The 13,647-nt window shown below is 43.8% G+C and overlaps 1 pseudogene across 1 annotated transcript in view; it reads right to left on the minus strand.

The window, feature by feature from the left end:
- Positions 1–13,108: 13,108 nt before the first annotated feature.
- LOC143718287 (NLR family CARD domain-containing protein 3-like) overlaps positions 13,109–13,647 on the minus strand; it is a 43,320-nt pseudogene continuing 42,781 nt past the window's right edge. The window contains exon 6 of the transcript XR_013196303.1: positions 13,109–13,647. This exon is cut by the window's right edge and continues 208 nt beyond it. The product of XR_013196303.1 is annotated as an NLR family CARD domain-containing protein 3-like (transcript).

Raw genomic sequence — 13,647 nt, forward strand, 5'->3', positions numbered from 1 at the left:
GAGCAGAGTGTTCATAAGTAAGCGTGAGCAGGCACGAGACTTACAGTTATATGTAACGCCGCGATCGCTTGGGATGGGCGGCATTTTGTGACAACTCTGGAATGTGCGGAAAGCGCTTGGGGAGAGATGTGTGTTAGTAAGCGTGAACACTCGTGGGCGGGCACAGGACTCGTGGGCGGGCACAGGTTTATATTCTGACTGATATGAGTTTTAATGGCCGTGTGATAGAGCGGGCAGAAAGTAGGCGTGGGCACGGACTCGTGGACACATTTCTTACGTTTAACACTCGAGCGGCTATTTTCCACTTTATGGGAGTGGGCTCTGTGAGTGTGACGGGAAGTGTTGTGCTTGTGTGTAGGGGTGAACACTGAGGTGTGGGCACCTTTTCTACACTAAAAACACCATCGGCATGAGCCGGATCTGAATACGGCAGCTAGCTGAGGAGAGCCGCATAATTTTTATCAGCTGCGAGAGCCAGGATCGAACATGGGTCTCTGGCGCGAAAGCTGTGAGTTTCGCCACTGAGCCAAAGGGGGGAAATGACATCAGCTTCAGTTAGCGCGAGCAAATAAAGAGAGCGTCATCACAGTTTCTGTGTGTCGGCGTTTCTTTGCAGGCGTGCATGTTATATAACAGGCTCATGCTGCAATATTGACATTACCAGCCGCTCGAATTAAGAAGAGCTGAGAAATGTTTGAGAAATGGGGGATAGTCCGGCCTCGGCGGGACTAAAACACACTCTTTCCTCATTTCGCCGGTGACACATGCGCACGGGGCGCGCGGGAGGGCACGTTCGCTTTCTGTATGTAAGAAAGCTGGCCGCGATCTCAGAGAAGAGAGCTGCATAAAATTTTTATCCGCTGCGAGAGCCAGGATCGAACACGGGTCTCTGGCGCTAAAGCTGTGGGTTTCGCCACTCAGCCACAGGGAAAAACGACATCAGCTTCAGTTACCGCAAGCAGATAAAGAGAGCGTCATCACAGTTTCTGTGTGTCGGCGTTCGTTTGCAGGCGTGCGTGTTATATAACAGGCTCATCCTGCAATATTGACATTACCAGCCGCTCAAATTAAGAGGAGCTGAGAAATGTTTGAGAAATGGGGGATAGTCTGGTCTCGGCGGGACTAACACACTCTTTCCTCAATTCGCCGTTGACGCATGCGGGATGGGGTAGCTTTCTTGTAACGTAAAGAAAGCTAGCCGCGGTTAAGCTTTTAGCACGCTCTGTTTTCAGCACGCCGTTTCAGTGCATATGCCTTTAAATGATAATGAGCTTTGCTCACTCCGCCCCTCTGTTCTTTGGGGTGTTGACACAACCGCACGTGGAGTGTTGCCTTGACAACAGTTGATTGGATATTTTGGCGAAAGAATGGCAGCGGGAGTCTCTGAGGACATATCTGTAGTGTTGCCATACCAATTTGAACCGGAGTCGGACCCGGAACAAGATGACGGCCCCGAAGAAGTTCGACCAAAGAAGTTCGGCAAAGAGTGTAGAAGAACAAGAGGCGAAACCCCATAGAACATTCCATTGCAACACCAGCGCCCAGCAGCAGCGCTACGCTTCCGCCATTTTGGGGTGAAAGCGACTCGGCAGTCCACTGTTGATGTGTCGGTCGCGAACGAGCCGCTCTAAAAGCTGATTCTTTAAAAAGAGCCGGACTTCCCATCACTATCCACTAGCTTTTTGCTGTCGCTATGGCAATATCAGCTGCTTTGTTTTTTTGTTTTTTTAAAGTAACGTTACATTAAAGATCAAATCCAAACTGAATGATGACAACAGAATACAATCACTAGGCTAGTGATCATTAATTCCTTTTTAACAGTTTATTTCACAGACTTAGACAAGTTTTCTACTTTTTTCCCACAACACCTTTAGTATTAGCATTACAAACACTGAATTAATACCAACATATAAAAGTAAGGGCATGCTATATCAGATAGCCTAATTGGGAATGTTGGACAATATTTATATATAACAGCAATAGAATAGCTTTACAGTCAACATTTTTTTGTTTTTGTAGCTACTATCTTATATTAATGACCACTATGTAAACAAAAAAACACAGCCATTGTCCATCATGTTCTATAAGATCATCATGTTTGTAGCATGATCCAGGGGATTACCCATACAGAAATGTAATATATGTCAATATAAGTAAATTACATATATAATGTCAGTGCCCATGTATGTCTGCTGCCTTTATGAGAATATATGCAAAATTCATATATATAAAACACATAGACATATATGAAACAATATAGCAAAAATGGCCGTTTTCATGTAAGTGCCATATATTTTCCCATATATGCACATAAATGTTAAATATATTTAGCCTAAGACGTATATATGCATGTACTTATTTCAATGCATCAGTATCACATGCATGTATGTTTACATACATTTATAAATATGTGGGAAACAAATATGTGTCACATATTTATACTTAATGTTGTCCATATATGCGAGGAACCAATACTATACTGTAATATATGCAGATATATGGTATCAACTCAAATATTTTCTTCACATGTTTGGACACATAAATTGTCAAATATGTTGCAGGCATATATTGTGTTCTCAGATAAGTCAAATATATGTATAGATATATGTCATGCTATTTAAAATATAAGTACATAATATGGCCATATATTACATTTTTGTATGGGTAAAATGTACAAAATATATTTCAGGCCTAGAGGAGTTGGTAACTAATAATAGTAGTAAATGTGTAAAGTTGCATAAAATGTAAATACTCAATAAAGCAACTGTTATCTGTGCTGTTGTCCAGTGATCCAGTTGGAATTTTCACCCCAAAATGGCGGCCGCGCTACCGAAGCGCCACCTAGTGGCTGTTACCAAAAAAGCATCAGAGTTTCGCCTCTTGTTCTTCTATACTCTTTGATTAAGGCTCGAACAGGACGTTTCTGAATGGTTGGTTAACGTAATGTCACTTTGATCTATTTTTGTATGTACTGTCAGGGTAGAATAGTGGGATACAAACGCTATGTGTTTACTGTATAGGTTAGTTCGTTGACAGATTTATGTTGAAAAACTTTTTTTTGGTAAATGTAGGCTTGTCAGTGATGCGTAACGTTATCTCAGTGTTCGGTACAACTATCGTGACTGAAACATGTCCTGTCATGTCAGTAATGATTCTAGCAGTAGTTGAAGGATACCTAAGAATTTGTTGTATGTTTATGTTTAGTGCAGTACGAAAATGTTTTATGTTTTACTTAGTGTTAGCACGTTAACTATAACACCTGCGTACACAGTTTTTAATAACACAATAACCATAACGCGTTGTTCATTATAAAAGTGGGATTATGAATTATATTGAGAACGTCGTAACGTTACATAGAATACATGCCGTAATAAACCCTGAGTGTAAACATTAGCCGCATTCATCGTGAAGCGTGCAAGCGATTTGCAAAGATTAATATGTATTGTAAAAGGTTAATAAAACGTTATACTCACTTCTTCAGGAGGTGCAGCAGGAACACGAATAGCTGGTACCGATTCCTTTTTCAGGAGCAGCTTCTTAGCAAAACCAGCTTTATACTGACCCTCGTTTAAAAAGCAGTCTGGTGAGAAATGATTCGCGCAAACATGAACGCATTTACGTTGATCGTGGGGAATATTCCCATCGTGAACAAAACTCAGCCACTGCGTTTTCAGCGGTTCAAATTTAGGAACATCAAAATGATTTCTGTGTTTGTTATTGCACCCAAGAACAGAACAACACAATCGCTTAGACGCCATTCTGCTCCAGTGTATTAACAATGACGGACTATGATGACAGCTCGCTCAGGGCGGGTCTGTGTTGAAACACTGCTGTCAATCAACAACCGTGGGAGGGGCGTCATGCGCCGTGTGACGTCACACGGTGAAACGGCTCGATTTGACCTCATTTATATAGCGCTTTTAACAATGTAGATTGTTTCAAAGCAGCTTTACAGAGATAAACATATAATTTAAGGTAACAGAGATTGGTTTGGTTTTATGGTTGCTCTTGAAAAATGTTTTTTCCAGCTAAAGTTAGTTTTGATTGATTCACTTCCATCTAATGATCATTTGTTATTAAATTAGGGGCCGCTAAGACGACACCGTTCTCTCTAAACAGACTTTAAACGTGAACCTGTGATAGACGCTGATGGCGTTCACATGCGCATTAAGGATTGATTCTATAGTTATGTGCGTTTGAATATATGTGCGCAGGTTTGTAATTCCTTACAAACCATGCCTAAACAAACTACTTGTCTATAAATTTTGATGCAGAATTTTTATTTTATCTTATCACTTTGGGTAGGTAAGCGAACCGAAAAATTCCACAACGCTTTATCTGTAGAGTGGTATAGGGATCCTCCATAGGGAGAGGCTAGTTGGCACTTCAGCACTGCATTGTCATCGGGTCCAGGCGAAAGTCCTTCGTCAGATCTGGAAACGGCCTGGATCCAGCAGACTGCTGGAAAACCTCGGGATAAACAAAGACACTAAAATTAGCGTAGATGCCATTCTTCTTATGATGTCACGAGTACATCAAGATTTGAGGCAAGTGTTCCCAGTTCCAGCTGACCTAATCTAAGCAGCCTAATATTGAATTATAGAAGTCTATAGAGTGTTATGTGAATGCTAGGTCATAGATATGTGTTTTTAGTCTAGCTTTGAACTGACAGACTTTGTCTGCTTCCCGGACAATGTTAGGAAGATTGTTCCAAAGTTTTGGTGCTAAATAGGAAAAGGATCTACCGCCAGCAGTTGATTTATATATTCTAGGTATTATCAACTGGCCGGAGTTTTGAGATCGCAATAGACGTGAAGGACTATAATGCGTTAAGAGCTCGCTCAAGTACTGGGGAGCTAAACCATTTAGTGCTTTGTAAGTAATCAGCAATATTTTAAAATTTATACGATGTTTAATAGGGAGCCAATGCAGTGTTGACAGAACCGGGCTAATATGGTCGTACTTCCTGGTTCTGGTAAGAACTCTAGCGGCTGCGTTTTGAACTAGCTGTAGTTTGTTTATTAAGCGTACAGGGCAACCACCCAGTAGAGCATTACAATAATCTAGCCTTGATGTCTTGAACGCATTGTAAGGGGTATACAGTTAAAGACCCAGAACCAGATATGAAGAATGAAGACCCAGAGTCAGAATTATAAAAAAATTAAAGAAAATATTTACTGAAGATAGTTTGCAGTTTCATCAGCAGAAGTCAGCTTCAATACTCGCACAGGAGTTCGTAGGCCGCTTACAGTTACAAAGATCACAGCAGTTATACTATTTCCAAGGTCTAAGCTACGTCATTGCTTACAGGATGAATGATTCTCATTGGCTATTAAACACAAAGCTTAACACAAAGCAACACAAACACAGTTCCCGTTAGGCTAGACAATGTAACACACTGTCACACACACACGCTCAGAGCAAATATTGTAAGTTACTGCATTAGAATAATTATGCATCACAATACACATAGTCTCACGGTTAGTTATGTCTTTTAACTATTATAGTATTTCAAAGGGCAAAAACATGAACTTTAACTATTGGCTTTAGGTCTTCTACTTAAAGTCAGCTCTCACTTTAGCGCGAGGCCATTAGCACATCAGCTCCTTAGCCTGAGCAAACTCGATCATGTCGAGCTAGGCGGGCGTAGTTTCAGCATCCAGGCTCCTCAACTCCACCCACGTCCCACCTTTTTGCCCATTTTCGTTTATCCAGGAGTGACGCACTGTGACGCGCTTCCAAGATGGCGACGGGTGACCCCGCCCACTTTAGGCTTCAAAAACGCTCTTCAGAAACCTACGGGTGACGTCATGGACACTACGTCCATTTTTTTTTACAGTCTATGGTTGTGAATCTGTACTGGAAACAGTAATGATGAGTTCATCTCTGAGTCTTCGGGTTCGGACGGGTCCGAGTCTTTCGTTCTTCCTGTCAGTCCCATATAGGCTATGCTGTCAGTACCGGAAAGAGAAATGATTAGTTCATTTTTTTCGAGTCTTCCGGTTTGAGTCCTTCGTTCTTTTGTCATACGTATTGAATAGCCTACTAATTCACAACCTTTTTACAAACAAGCACGTAGTTAATGTATAATATAATAGTAGTTAATTAATATATTGTGATGAATGCTGGGGATTTGTTTTTCTGTTTGGTCCATCTGAACCTGTCTGGAGCACATTTCGTTGATGGCCTGAAGGCACGGATAATTGATCTCACCTGGAGTGAGGACATTTAAGGAAAGTGAGAGAAGAGAACAGAGGAACGTGTCTGGCTTGTCGCGCTCGGGAAGGAAACGGGGACGCCTTGTGTTGCTCGAGACCGTTAGGGTTTGTCCGGCAACAAAGAGACATTGTGATTCCTAACAGGAGCTTTGATGCCCAAAGAGACATTGTGATTCCTAACAAGAGCTGTGATGCCCAACGAGGACTGATGAAAGCCAGAACCAGTGATTAATTGCCGTGAATGCGGAGACGAGAATAACGCGGAGAAGAGCGCGTGCTTTCTTTGTGGACGACTCGGCACGGCTGATTCCTTTCCCTAGACCCCGGGATGGGGTCTTGTTTCATGGAGATGGGGAAGTGTTTTATATTTTAATGATTTCATGTGCGGTGTGTATGTGTGAGTGTGTATGTGTATTTTGAGTTTTAGAGGTTGTATGGACATTATAATTAGTGCGCTGGACTGGGGACTTGCCAATTTCTTTCCATTTGATGAATTGATTGCTGTGTGACCACGATTTCTATTGTGCCGTGCTGGCCTGAGGATAACCACTAGAGTGCAGTGGAGTGACGCTTTGGGAGTTTCACCTGTGTATCGCCGTTTTGTCCTAGTGATCTTACTGAGTAAATGTTTGTGAACTTTAAATGCTGCTTATATAATGATGATATTTTTCTAAATGAAAGTGTCAATAAAGTAATATTTTTCCATAAAGCTTGTGGTATGATGTACCCTCTGTCCTCCATAAAATTTAGCTAAACCTCTTTAAATAAATTAACCAGAGGTTTATTACAATATAATAAAACACACCACAGATGCACAAGAAACATTTAGAAAAGAGACGGACAGGGACAATAGGCTAATAAGATGGAACTTTTATTTTTCAAATAATGTTTATTGCACAGATTTTGTATTTTAATTCCTAAATATAAAACAATATACATTCAGATGCAGTCAATAATACTAATCTAATGTTGTATTTGATGTGAGATACCAGCGGTCAAGTGACAAAAGAACGAAGGATTTAAAACCCGAACTCAAGACTCGAAGAAAATGAACTAATCATTTCTCTTTCCGGTACTGACAGCATAGCCTATATGTGACTGACAGGAAGAACGAAAGACTCGAACCCTTCCGACCCCGAGACTCGAAAGATGAACTAATCATTTCTCTTTCCGGCCCTGCTGTATCACACACGGCACGGTCGGCCCAGACAGATACGAGTCAGACACTGGCGAGTCGACAACTAACGTCTCGAGACACGAGAGAAGAACTAACCTGATAAATATGAAGTTTCAAAGGAAAGAACGTCTCGGATCAGGAGGTGAGGTGAACTAACAGAATCAGACTGCAATAGCCTGAACTTAAGACCCAACAACTATTCAATTAATAAAACATTTAGGTTTCTTATAATTTGGCTTTGGCTGCATTACCCTATAGTTTATTTTTATTCTTTTTACAAATGTAATCAAGATTTTCGTAAGTACTAGATGTGTTGGGATATTTATCATGCCATTTTAATTATATTATGCTGAAATGAACGAAATGACTCGAAAAAAGATTCGTTCTTTTTGCTGAACGAGACTCAAAGATCCGAGTCACTAAAATGATCCGAACTTCCCACTACTAATAAAGACCTTAACAATATTGTATGCAATACCCAACTTTGAACAGAAGGGGTCACTTTACTAAAACTTTTATATCAAATAAATGCAGAATGTTCATATAGAACAGCACAGTCCTAAACTCTTAACACAGTGAGCACTACATCCGTCTGTGTAAGCTACACTATTTACACATCTCTTGTTGCTTTAACACAAAATGCATATGTAACGGAGACCAGCTAGTAGTTGCTGTGCAAGTAAACCTCACTCCTCTGATCTCAATAGGCGCTCTGGCGACAGATGCTAGAGGCTGCAGTCTTTAGCCTCCTTGTTAGAGCGCCTGACTCTCATGCCGGAGACCCGGGGTTCGAGGCCCGCTTGGAGCGGGTCAAGTGGGACCCGGGTGAAGGGTCCCACTTTAAACTCCCCATTTTAAACTTCAAGCAAATTTAAAGTGCTTGAAGTTCTTTTACACACAAACTAAAACAAGACCAAAACAATGGATTTTTACTGGCAAATTTAGCAATGCTTTAACACTGTATGTCAGAACAGAAACACCATGTTAACCATAAACCGTACAGGCTAAAGTCAAGTAAAACGCTTTTTATACACACATATATCCCTGTGTTTAATTCTATTGTTACTGAAAAACAGCTGATTGAATTATGCAAATATATACATTTATTTATTGTATTTATTGCAGCAATTCTGTCTCTGTCTTCGTTTTTCTTCATTACAGTAACCGTACATTATATAAAGCACTCTGAGATGGGTCTTTTTTATTGAATTTCTGCAGCAAAAGACCTAAACCCAACGAAACAAACATGTAGAGAGGCTTCAGAAGAAACTGCAGTGCGAAACACAATCTATGATCAACACAATACACTGTGTGTTGTATAAGTGCAGACCTGACACATATACAATAATGCAGTTTCTGTAATTCCATCTAATGTTCGTGTTTCTCTTACGAGAGGTTCTCTCGTATTGCGTAAGTTTAGCTTACGCTACGGGAAAGATTCATCTTCTCGAGATACTGAAACCAAAAAATTATCCTTAATTTTGTATTCCTTGTCAACGCAGTGCAGCAGCTAGCAGACCTAGAGCAGGCCATCTCGCGTGCTCATTGGCTGCCCTGCGGGCAACTGCTGCAGCCTACCAGTGAGCCCGGCGTGACGTCACGCCCAATGAAGGGCGCCCGCGCCTTCATAGCGTCACAGCCCGCCAGAATGGGCGTGGCTTAGCGTATAACACTAGGGGCTGTAGGCTGAATTCCCTGATTTTCGTCTCTTCAGCGAGCTCTTCGCATCGCTGGATCTGAGAGAAGCCACCGCCGCCGTCGAACAGCGGACAACCAGCTTAGGAGAGCACTGAGGAGGCCGGCCGTCTTCGCCACCTTCAGCCATCCGTGCGAGCTACGCTATCCGGCGACGTATCCTTTACCTTGCTAAAACCTATTCTAAAACCTATTCTAAAAGAGCAGCGAGTGTCTTTATTAAGACGCCTCGCACTTCCGGCTGTGAAGCGCTTCCGCTGTCGACCCTGCGGGCTCGACTCGAAGCCTTCAACACCCCCCGCCTCTCCTCACCGACGCGCAGCTGCCGCTCACGAGCCTCACTGCCGTCGCATCTGAGAATGAGGCCGAGGGACACATACGAGCACGCGGCTAGCTCTCTTTACGTTACAAGAGAGCTACCCCGCCCTCGTGTCCCCGTTCGCGCGTCATGCAGAGCCCTCTCGAGCACTCTGCATGACCCGGACGGGCATCATCTGTGTTACATGTAGGTCCCGTGCCCACTACTCGTGCGCGCGCCCTCGTACAAACACTGTTCCAGTTCTGCTCGACCACCGAGCACGCGGCTAGCTCTCTTTACGTTACAAGAGAGCTACCCCGCCCTCGCGTCCCCGTTCGCGCGTCATGCAGAGCCCTCTCGAGCTCTCTGCATGACCCGGACGGGCTTGCGCGCCGCCGTCGAAATGTCTCGCCATGTCAGTCCCCTTAGATAAGGCTACTGCAGTGGTGTATTTGGCAGCCAACGAGCCGGTAATGCAACCCGCTCGCCTGCACACATCCGCCGTTCTCGCGGCGACCCAGAGAAATCTCAAGTGAGTATAATGTCAGATTAAGAATGTAAGTTACGTGCCCGCTCACGAGCGCTCACGCTTACTAACAGACACATCGCCTCCGAAAAGACGTGCGTGTTTAAGTTTATTCCCTGTCAGTCCCCTTCAAACAGGCTACTGCAGTGGTTCAATTAGCAGCCAACGAGCCGGTCTGTTGACCCTCTCGCCTGCACACAAACGCCGTTTTCACGGCAACCCAGAAAAATCTCAAAATGAGTAAAATGTCTGGTCCGGCTCATGCCGTCGGTGTTGTAAGTGTAATGAAAGTGCCCACGCCCCAGTGTTCACCACTACACATAAGCACTCCGAACCTCGCAGAGCACACTCTCATGAAGCGCAGAAAAGCCGCTCGAGTGTTGAATGTAAGAAATGTGTCCACAAGTCTGTGCCCACTATCTGCCCGCTCTGTTACACGATCAAGAAAGCAGGTTATGAATGTAAGTCTCGTGCCCGCCAGAGTGCGTTCACGCTTGCTAACACAAACCTCCCCCCGGGCTCCGCCCGCGCGTTTAAGCGTTATCACAAAACGCAAGGCATTAATAAAACGTTCCCCATCCATTATGATCGGGGCGTCAAATACACTTGTAAGTCTAGTGCCCGCGCTCACGCTTACAGGAAGCTTTTCCACCCGGAGCGCTGCTCGCGCGTCAAAGAGTGAAAAAAGAATGTTCCCCATCCCTTATGATTGGGACATCTCACATAAATCAGCCGGTCTCGGCTTTCAGCGAGCAGCCATTGCCCAGGACCGAGAGCGCGCGCGCCGCGCTTTCGGCTCTGGGTCAGTTTCACAAAAGAAAGCAGGTTATGGATGTAAGTCTCGTGCCCGCCAGAGTGCGTTCACGCTTGCTAACACAAACCTCCCCCCGGGCTCCGCCCGCGCGTTTTAAGTGTTATCACAAAACGCAGGGCATTAATAAAACGCTCCCCATCCATTATGATCGGGGCGTCAAATACACTTGTAAGTCTCGTGCCCGCGCACACGCGCTCACGCTTACTGGAAGCTTTTCAGCCCGGAGCGCTGCTCGCGCGTCAAAAAGTAAAAAAAAAAAAAAAAAAAAAGAATGTTCCCCATCCCTTATGATTGGGACATCTCATATAAATCAGACGGTCTCGGCTTTCAGCGAGCAGCCATTGCCCAGAACCGAGAGCGCGCGCGCCGCGCTTTCGGCTCCGGGTCAGTTTCACAAAAGAAAGCAGGTTATGAATGTAAGTCTCGTGCCCGCCTGAGTGCGTTCACGCTTGCTAACACTAACCTCCCCCCGGGCTGCGCCTGCGCGTTTAAGTGTTATCACAAAACGCAGGCCATTAATATAACGCTCCCACACCATTATGATCGGGGCATCAAATACACTTGTAAGTCTCGTGGCCGCGCACACGCGCTCACGCTTACAGGAAGCTTTCCCGCCCGGAGCGCTGCTCGCGCGTCAAAAAATGACAAAAGACTGTTCCCCATCCCTTATGATTGGGACATCTCACATAAATCAGCCGGTTTCGGCTTTTCAGCGAGCAGCCATTGCCCAACTCAGCTCTCCTGGTTGAGCTGCACTAAGTAGGGTATGTGCCATGTGCCTATACAGACCGGCGCGCTGCTCTGTATTCCCTATGTGTGCTTATGTACAAGTGATGGCCCGCGTGGCTGGCCACCTTATTTTTTCCACTTATGGGGTCCCCCTGAAAGCTCGGGGTCTCATGTGGATGCTTGGCGCGCACGGCGTTGACAAAGTGTTCCCGTAGCGTAAGCTAAACTTACGCAATACGAGAGAACCTCTCGTAAGAGAACGATACTCGGTTACTAACGTAACCTCGGTTCTCTCTAGAGAGGGAACGAGTAATGCGTAACCGGCCGTGCTCGCGCTACGAGCGACTTCGCTTCAGTCGACGAAAACCAGGGAATTCAGCCTACAGCCCCTAGTGTTATACGCTAAGCCACGCCCATTCTGGCGGGCTGTGACGCTATGAAGGCGCGGGCGCCCTTCATTGGGCGTGACGTCACGCCGGGCTCACTGGTAGGCTGCAGCAGTTGCCCGCAGGGCAGCCAATGAGCACGCGAGATGGCCTGCTCTAGGTCTGCTAGCTGCTGCACTGCGTTGACAAGGAATACAAAATTAAGGATAATTTTTTGGCTTCAGTATCTCGAGAAGATGAATCTTTCTGTCGCTCTGGCGACAGATGCTAGAGGCTGCAGTCTTTAGCCTCCTTGTTAGAGCGCCTGACTCTCATGCCGGAGACCCGGGGTTCGAGGTCCCACTTTAAACTCCCCATTTTAAACTTCAAGCAAATTTAAAATGCTTGAAGTTCTTTTACACACAAACTAAAACAAGACCAAAACAATGGATTTTTACTGGCAAATTTAGCAATGCTTTAACACTGTATGTCAGAACAGAAACACCATGTTAACCATAAACCGTACAGGCTAAAGTCAAGTAAAACGCTTTTTATACACACATATATCCCTGCGTTTAATTCTATTGTTACTGAAAAACAGCTGATTGAATTATGCAAATATATACATTTATTTATTGTATTTATTGCAGCAATTCTGTCTCTGTCTTCGTTTTTCTTCATTACAGTAACCGTACATTATATAAAGCACTCTGAGATGGGTCTTTTTTATTGAATTTCTGCAGCAAAAGACCTAAACCCAACGAAACAAACATGTAGAGAGGCTTCAGAAGAAACTGCAGTGCGAAACACAATCTATGATCAACACAATACACTGTGTGTTGTATAAGTGCAGACCTGACACATATACAATAATGCAGTTTCTGTAATTCCATCTAATGTTCGTGTTTTTATGACATTGTGCTGATCGACTAAATCTTCCTGTTGGACGAGAACATATGTTGGTGGTTTGAAAAATGTTTGATTTTGAGACATGTTTGCAGTGTTTTGGTAGACAAAGTGTGTTGTTGCTAGTGTATTATTGTATTTTGGAAATTAGTGTTGGGGGATTTTAGTTTACAATGTGTGATTTTGAGCATGAAATGAGTGTGTTAAGAGTTTAGGAAATTTGTTAAAAGTATTGAAAAATTTGTCATAATGATTGTGTAAAACTGTAATAAATCATTTTATGTGACAGTACAATAAGAACTGAATATAGTTTGAGAAAAGTACAGATACACACCGTCACTCATTGTGACTCACAAACACACACTGATCTTTCTGTGTGTATGAGGATTCATTACACACATTTATTCTGACGTGTTATTTTACTGAAGTATTAATGAAATGAAGAGACAATAAGAGACTCTATAACATCTCAGTGTTACTGATTTATCATCAGCTCAAAGCATTATGGGTAGAATCTCTTCAGTCTATTCTCATTCATCAACACAGTTTCACTGATGATCCAAGATAAACCCCAAACCCAGGATCGAGTGTGTGTGTGAATGTGGTCTGGACTGTGTGTATGAGGCTCATTGTGTCAGAGACGCTGTAGAAGGACAGAGTTCCTGCACTGTGATCCACATACACTCCTATTCTCCTGCTGAGAGTCTCATCATCCACACACACTCCTGTTCTCCTGTAACACACACACACTCCTGATCTCCTGCGGATGGGCTTTACAGGGAGTTCAGTCTCTATGCTATTGTGTCTGAATATGTAACTGAAGGAAGTGCAGCACAAACTCCAGGACTGATCATTAGATCCAAACATACACTCTTCACCCCGTCCCTTCCTCCTGATGCTCTTATATGACACTGATATA

Source organism: Siphateles boraxobius, unplaced genomic scaffold, assembly GCF_051911475.1.
Source record: "Siphateles boraxobius isolate OS27281-9 unplaced genomic scaffold, OSU_SipBor_1 61, whole genome shotgun sequence".
Lineage (NCBI taxonomy): Eukaryota > Metazoa > Chordata > Actinopteri > Cypriniformes > Leuciscidae > Siphateles > Siphateles boraxobius.